This window comes from Equus caballus, chromosome 15 (genome assembly GCF_041296265.1).
Source record: "Equus caballus isolate H_3958 breed thoroughbred chromosome 15, TB-T2T, whole genome shotgun sequence".
Taxonomy (NCBI): domain Eukaryota; kingdom Metazoa; phylum Chordata; class Mammalia; order Perissodactyla; family Equidae; genus Equus; species Equus caballus.
This window is the reverse complement of record NC_091698.1, coordinates 33,727,317-33,735,415: the sequence shown is the minus strand read 5'-3', so window position 1 is coordinate 33,735,415 and position 8,099 is coordinate 33,727,317. Positions and strand designations below refer to the sequence as shown.

At 50.4% G+C, this 8,099-nt stretch overlaps 1 long non-coding RNA gene across 1 annotated transcript; it reads right to left on the bottom strand.

Moving 5' to 3' along the window:
• Window positions 1-3,623: 3,623 nt before the first annotated feature.
• On the bottom strand, window positions 3,624-6,088 carry LOC138917828 (uncharacterized). Its single transcript, XR_011426336.1, has 2 exons — window positions 4,973-6,088; window positions 3,624-3,913 (listed from the first exon to the last, which is right to left on the bottom strand). It is a non-coding gene; the product is annotated as an uncharacterized lncRNA (long non-coding RNA).
• Window positions 6,089-8,099: the final 2,011 nt, after the last annotated feature.

The window sequence follows — 8,099 nt, the reverse complement described above, 5'->3', positions numbered from 1 at the left end:
ATCAGGATAACCAACCCCCAAATGACAAACCCTGTTGTGCGGCCCTTTAGAAGTCTGTTGGGGAAGGGAGCCCGCATTCCCTGTGGAAAGTGTGCCGCCCGGCAGCCGTTGGGTCCCCAACAGCACCGCCTGCTGATTAACCCACAAAGATGCCCTGTGTTCCAGTCTGAATTCCGGAACCCAGGAGCAGAGAGCCTGCGGGTGGGAGGGAGACTGTCCTGGCACATTGCTCCTCTTTTCTAGGGTACAAGTTGCTGTCCTGGACCTGAGGTGTTAACCTGGGACCCACAGACTCCTTGTTGACCCCAGCAAATTTGTGTAAACGTTGGTCTATGTGTGTATACGTGCGTTGATCCAGGGAGTGGATCCAAAGCTTTCACGTGACTCTCAGAGGTGTCGTTGACAACTCCGCCTGCCTCCCCACCCTCAACAGGCTAGAAACCCTTGTCTGAGTCCATGTTCTGAAACAAGCAGGTGTCTGTCTGGCTCCCTCTCACCTTCTCTTCTGCTTCTACCTCTCTGCCTGACGACTCTCCTCATGGCAGCACACCCCACCACACACAGACCCCTCTTACCCCCGGTTAGGAGGTGGGGTCCTGAGGTCAAAGACTCCTTCAGCCACCTCGGGGTCTCCCCTAGGGCCATTTCCTGGACCTGCTCTTGCTTCTTTATATTTAGGACCATTTTGAAAAAGGCAGCTCTCTTTCTTCCTCCACCTGTGGTCAGCATCATAATGTTAAAATGCAAGTTCCCCAGCTCCTCCCAGTCAAAACGTTCAGGGGTGGCAGAGCTGACATATCCCTCATGCACAGGAGGCACAGTGCCTAGGGTCCCTGATATCTTAGAGACCCATGAAAAGGTCTGAATTTCCTTTAAAATGAGAAGAAATAAATGAACATAATCTAGTCTGGATTGTGTTCTCTGTATCAACATAGCGGTAAAATATATTTTTTAATATTTTTTATGATGGAAGGTACACCTACCCAGGGCCCACGAAAGTCAAAAGATAGTCTTAAAGAGTAGTGTCTGAAATCTGCATTCTAACCAGCCCTGCCAAGTGACTCTGATGCACCACCAATGCACCGTGGTTTTGCCATCCTAGTTCAGGTGGCAGTGGTTTTGGGGAGCAGACTGGGGTTGAGGGGGGTGAAGTGTTAGAGGAGCATTTGGGCAGAGAGATTTGACCACACTGAGGATCATTTTAGGGAGTGGCACAATTATTCTACAACATTCCAGGCTGGGTCGGGGTGGGGGGAGGTGGGGGGTGGAGAGGGTATATGGCAAAGCCCGGCCTGCTGGGCATGGATGCTGGCCACTGCCTCCTCTCTGGCCCAAACCCTCCCCCATGGCCCAGCCTCAAAGCTCAGTTCTTGGTTTCCCTACCCCTGGAAGGGGCGGGTGGGGGTGGCAGGGGAAGCTGGCAACTTGGCTGCAGTTCACCTTCCTCTTGGTTAACCAGGAGTCAGCTCTGCCCCACCCCCACCAGTGCCTGGTTAGTGGGGAATTGGGTTAGTTTGAAGAACCGCCCATAGACCATGTCCACTCATGTTGTTTCTTCTTCCTGCACTGGCCATTCTCTCCTCAGGAGAGCCTCTCCTGACCTTCGACCTTCGGATGGAGCAGTGTTCCTGTCGCTCACACACTCTTTGAGCTCCGGAAGCCTCCTGCATTGCTCAGTCCTCACTGATGGTTGTGTATCTGTGATCTTGATGAGCGCCCTGGGGCGGGGACAATCTGCATTCCAAAGAACCCCAGTGGCTTCCCAGTGCCTGCACATAGTAGGTGTCCAGTGTGTTGAATGAAGGACTGACTACGTGCTGAAGGCAGGATAACATTTTTTTTCGTGCCCCTAAATTGGGACAGCAGTCTGACAAATATATGTTTGTTGCTTGGATAATGGGTGGAATATTTGAAATGAGGATTATCTCAGAAAATGCAGGAGGCAGAGAGGCCCTAGTTATAAACCTCAAACATTCGGGCAGCATCTCAAAACCTCAGTATTTTAACATCTTTCAAGCCAAGACAGCCTCTTTACATTCTATCTAAATCCTGCCCCTTAATGAATTTAAACAGCTTCCCTCTAGATCTGGCTATGGTGAACTTGATCCTTACTCACGACCCAGCATTTCCCCAAAGATCACCGGGAGGCCCTCCTGTCAGCACTGCGAGATCTGTGCAGAAATATCTGAAGCGAAGGCCAAATATGTCACATTATACTGGTGTTTTTCCATCTCATCTCTAATACCACTCTCCCCTCACTCAGTGAATGATAGAATTAGATCAATTCAAACAGGATGTTCTAGCCCAGCAAAGATGCCCCAGTTAAAAGAGAGTCTGTCTGTGTTTCTTTGAGTCTAAGTGCAGTCTCAGCTTGCAGAGCACATGTCTCTCTCTGTGAGGGACCAGGACCACACCCCAGGAACAGCAGCAAGCCCAGTGGTGGGATAGGGAGGGGAGGGAGTGTAGTGGGATGAATAATGTCCTCAGAATTCACACCTACCCGGGACCTCTGAAAGTGACCATATTTGGAAATAGGGTCTTGTCGCTATAAGCAGTTAAGACGAGGTCATAGTGGACTAGGCTGGGCCCTAAATCCAATGACTGCTGTCCTTAGAAGAGGAGAAGAAGATACCAGGGAAGAAGGCCGCAATGATGGAGATGGGTGGGACTGGAGTGATGCATCTACAAGCCAAGGACCTCTGGCCACCATCAGAAGCTGGGAAGGAGGCACAGGACAGGTTCTCCCTCAGAGTCTCCAGAAGGAACCAACCTGCTCACGCCTTGATTTCAGACTCTGGCCTCCAGAATGGTGAGAGAATGAATTTATGTCGTTTCAAGCCTCCCAGTTTGTGGTAATTTGTCACGGCAGCTCTAGGAAACTAATACGGGCGGCTGCCTTCAGAATTCCCGGGGAGCTGCCTTTGTTTCCCCACGTTCTCTGTGGGCTGGGCTCTTCCTGCATCACCTGCAGGACCCAGGGTGGGAATCATAGCCTTAAGAGTAAAGCCTCCAGGGCTGTGGGTTTGTGACAGCCAGTCACAGGGCGGCCCTCTGAAAATAACCCTGTGAAAAGCCCAGGCTTGGGCCGGGGCCAGGATGCACTCCACATCTCAGTTGCCCCTCTCTACAGTACGGCCCCGGGAACATTAGCGAATGAGCAGAATTTTGCTAAAAATAGGCCAGGCTGGGTGCTGGGGAGACAACAAGGAGGCCAAACCATTTGGAAGTTATGATCCAGTTCTTATTAATAATGCAATGATAAAAACTACCATTTAGTGAGCACTTAGCATGCCACGCACCGTGCTAAGCACCTTATGAGCATTGTCTCATTTTAGCCTCACATCAGGCCTTTTGACATAAATAACATGCCCAAGGTCAGAAAGCTAATAAGAAACAGAGAAGGGCAGATAAGACACGCACCCATAAAAGGAAAGAAAGGAGGAAACAGCAGAGCTGAAGATAGCATGTGCTTAGGACACGATTTAGCAGGAGAAGCAACACACAGTGTAGAGGAATCTGTAAAATAGAGACAAAAATAGTTCCAACCTCACAAGGTTGTTCTGAAACCTAAATGAGCTCATGTTTCAAAGGATTTTTCCTGAAGTGTCTAGTACAGAGTAAGCTCTTGGTAAATATTAGGTATTTTAATTATTATTATTAAAATGGGGTGGGGCAGAGAGCCAGAGCCTTCGGGATGGAAAGATAGTCTAGAGAAAAATGGAAATTCAGAAGTGGGTGTGTGGGGCTGGCCTTGTGGCTGAGTTCATGCACTCCGCTTTGGCAGCCCAGGGTTTCACTGGTTCCGATCCTGGGCGCGGACGTGGCACCACTTGTCGGGCCATGCTGGGGTGGCATCCCATGTGGCACAGCTGGAGGCACTCGAAACTGAAATATACAACTATGTACTGGGGGCCTTTGGGGAGAAAAAGAAGAAGAAGAAACAAGAAAGATTGGCAACAGATGTTGGCTCAGGTGCCAATGTTGAAAAAAGAAGTAGGTATGTTTTATTCTGGAGCCAGGTGTCTATGCTGAGCATGGAGAAGAAAACATATACGTGGCTAAATAGACTAAAAGTCATGGGGAAAGTTTCACAGTCTCCTGAGCTACAGAGACCTTGGTGTTGCTGGGAGAGGGGTGGGTAGAAGGCAGATGCCACAGGTTCCAGGCCCTTCCCCTACCTCCCCCACCCTGAGCCAAACTCTGTTGAGCTATTTGACCCACAGGACTTCATCATGGGGTTATGTCTGAAAAAAGGACTCTGATTCCAGCTTTGCCCCTCCCAGCCCTGCGATGCTGGGCACATCGATTCACCTCTCTGAGCCTCAGCACCCCCATTGTGAAATGACGATATTAGCCCCTATCTCGCAGGGTGGTCTGGAGCAGAGAACAGTGCTGACACCGAGCACTAGCAAAAGGATTCTGCTGCTGCCTTGTAGAGGGGAAACTCTGTATGGACTACAGACAGGAAATGACTCCTCCAGGTTGCCAGGCTGGCTGGTAGAAAAGTCAAGACAAACCAACCTTTGACATGTCAGATGCACTCCCATAACCCTGACCGATGCTTCCTCTATGCCAGACACTGTGCTAAGGCCTCACAGATATAACACACTGAAGCTCATGACCATCCTAGGAGGTGAGCATTATTATTCTCCCATTTTACAGATAAGGAAACTGAGGCCCGGAACAGTTAAGCAACTTGCCGGAGGGCTCAGAGCTGGTTGGTGGTAGAGCTGGGGTACAAACCCAGGGAGTTTGGCACCGGCTGTTAGACTTTGCTTCAATCAGGTGACAGATCCGTTTGTAATCAGGAGGGCTGGGACATAATTTCAGGGGTGGAGGGAGGCGGCTTGCTGGGCTGTGTGTGGGACAGGCAGACTAGGGTCTGCCCTTGTCTGTGAAACAGCCCACTGGGGACAGTGTCCTCCATGCCCCAAGCCTGAGTCCCCTTTGCCCCTCCCCAGATGCCCCTTACCCTGAGTTTCCTCGGTGTCCATTGGATGCCAGTATGAAGAGCAGCACAGCTTTTCAACTACTGGGTTCAGACCCCAGCTCTGCCAAGTGCTGACCAAGTCATTTAACCTCCCGACACCTATTCACCATCTGTAAAACAGGCACGGTTTCCTCCTATTTCTTTTGCTTTACTCTGAGGATTATATTAGTGTCTATAAAGCAAGTGGCAAACAGTATTCACTAAACTCTTGTTGCTTCCTTCCCCACCCCCAGTCTGCAAAGCCCGTTCCTCCTCTATCCCACTTTCCCTCTAATTGCAGAATCCTGAGCCCTGGCTCTTTCCTGCAAACACCAAAGACTTGCACTGCAAAGACTCAGATGGAAGCCAGCAGCTCCAAACTTAATAATAGCAGCTAACATTTAGAACACTGCTTTGTACCAGGCTGGTGGAAAGTGCCTGAAATGCTTTTTCTTGTTAAATCATCTCACTAATCCTGCAGTTTCCCGAGGTTTCAGAGACGGTGAGCAACTTGCCCGAGGTCACGCAGGAGTATAGGGTCAGAGCAGGACCCAGCAATCTGGCTCTCGAGCCCAAGCAGAGGGTCCCTCTCCAGGGCCTGCACCCACCGTCGGTCCCACCGAGAAACAAGCCCGAGCGACGCCCAGCAAGCACCGTCTTGCCGTCTTGCCGAGGGCAGGCCGGCCCAGGGAAGGGGACTCCCGCGGGCCTGGCCTGGGGCGGGTGCGCCCCCTGGGGGAGCCAGCGGGGAGGGTCCGAACCCTGCCACCGCGGTGGGCCGGGAGGAGGGGGTGCTTGGAAGACCCTGATGCCTCCTGCAGGTGCTCGGCTCTTCTTGAGGGACGGCAGTTCAGTGAAGTCCCCAAGTTAAACCCACGTTCAAACCCAGACTGTTTGAACATGTGTGCCCTGTGAGGATCTAGAAGGAATGGGGAACAGGTGGGTGAGAATTTCCAAACAAGGGCTCCCAGAGGAGCGTGCTTCACAGGCGACAGTCCCTGGTGCCGGTCAGTGGACATCCTCTTCAGTCCTGGGCTGGTCAGAGGCAGGCAGGTGAGGTGAAAGCTGTTCGTGTCCAACTCAGAGAGTGTCAGAACGTGAGGGGAGTAGGACAATCGCCTGTCACAGAGGAGGAAATTTCCAGTTGAGAGGACCACTCAGTGGTCAAAAGGATTCTGCTCTGGATACAAAACTGGAATTAAAAGAAAACTCTGAGATTTCTTTGATTGAAGTTTCTGTGTCGAGAAACTATGATTCTATGATGGGTGCTGGAAAAGAGCACCTTGTGAGTCCTCTCATACCTGGGGTTAATCAGAGGATTACCGAAGCACATTTGGAGGGAATATTGAGAAAGACTGGTGGTGGGGGCTGGGGAGAAGGGGTGGATGTGGTGGGGGAAGACATGATGGGGACTTGAGACTAGCCTGGCGGATCTTGAAATGTGGCCCCCAACCAGCAGCTTCAGCATCACCTGGGAGCTTGTTAAAAATGCAGATTGAAGGGCTGGCCCAGTGGTGTAGTGGCTAGGTTTGCGTGCCCACTTTGGTGGCCTGGAGTTTGTGGTTCGGGTCTCTGGTGTGGACCTAGCACAGCTCATCAAGACACCCTGTGGTGGTGTCCCACATACAAAATAGAGGAAGATTGGCACAGATATTAGCTCAGGGCCAATCTTCCTCACCGAAAAAGAAAAAGTGCACAAGCAGATTAGGGGACTCCCATCCCAGACCTAGAGAATTAGAAACTCTATGGGAAGGGCCCAGGAATCGCTCTTTTAACAAGCCTCCCTCCCCTGGCACCCCTACCCCACCCCTCCAACCCCCACATCCCCCCTACCCCCAGGGATTCTGATGGAAGCTAAAGTTTGAGAATCACTTGTCTAGAGTTCACCTTATTCTGGTTGTTCTTGTCCTCTGTATGCTTACCACATAGTATCAATTTTATTACTGTTAATATAACAATATAGTATTCATTAATCAGGCACTTATGAGTCAACACGAAAATGAACAAGACATGGTACCTTCTCAGCAGGAATTCGCAATCCAATGGGAAACTTGGCTCTAACCCAGGCAAACTGTGATCTGCTCTACAGCAGAGGGATAAACACAATAAGGGTACGGAGGAAAGAAGGGATTCATTCCCACCGATAAGCTGAGGGACAGCATTACCGAAACAGTGACACGTGACTTGGATCTTGAAGGATGTGTGCGATTTCCAGCAAGCAGAGAAGGAGGAATTTATTATTACTTAATAGCAGTTCAAATATTCTTAAACTGACGGTTTTCTTTCGTGCTCAGTAGAGCAGAATAGCTGTTATCCTTGGTATCTATTATTTACCCAGCAAATCAGACAGCCTCATTTGCTGGTGGCTCTGGACGCTAACAGGAAAGAGAAAATAAATGATCTTCATTAGTTCTCGAGGTCACTAATCACCCGAGGTCATGGCTGGGGGCTGTTAACTCAGATGCCACTGGTTTGGAGTAGGGGAGCAATATGCAGAAAGGAGGAGTACCTGGTGATGGCAAGAACATATTGCTGTGTGTAGAGGGTTAGATGCCTGAATGGGGAGAGGGGAATGGAGAGACGTCAACAGAGAGAAGCAATGCAGGAGGAATTGCCTGAACTTGGTGGCTGCTGAGCAGAGGCCATCGGAAACGAGGAAGCAGCAGTAGTTCAGGAGTGTCTACACTCCGCCCTCTAAATTAAATGTCAGTAAGTCTTTCAACCTGAAAGCGTAAAAGGAAATTTAAGTCAGAGTTTCCGTTATTTAATACTGCAACTTAGAATATTCAGAGCTGGGTCAGTGCTGAGACCCAGGCAGGCTTGAGGAGTCAGGCTGCATCACCCAGCAGAGAGATCAGGGCAGTCCAGCTCCTGGATCAGTCAGGGTCTGATCAGAAAAGACAAAGCACCCAGCCATCTGAACAGGGAAAGTTTAAGATACAGAACTATTAACTATAATAGTGCACTGGAGTAACAAGGGAGTGGCTAGCAAGAAGCAGAGACAACTCTAGAGAATATAGGCATAGCAGATACGAGGAGCAGCTGCTGCCCTCAGTGCTGCCGTGGTGCACAGGACGGCAGGGTTGCTGAGATGCTGCAGCAGCAGAACTTGCCGGGAATCGGCCTCCAG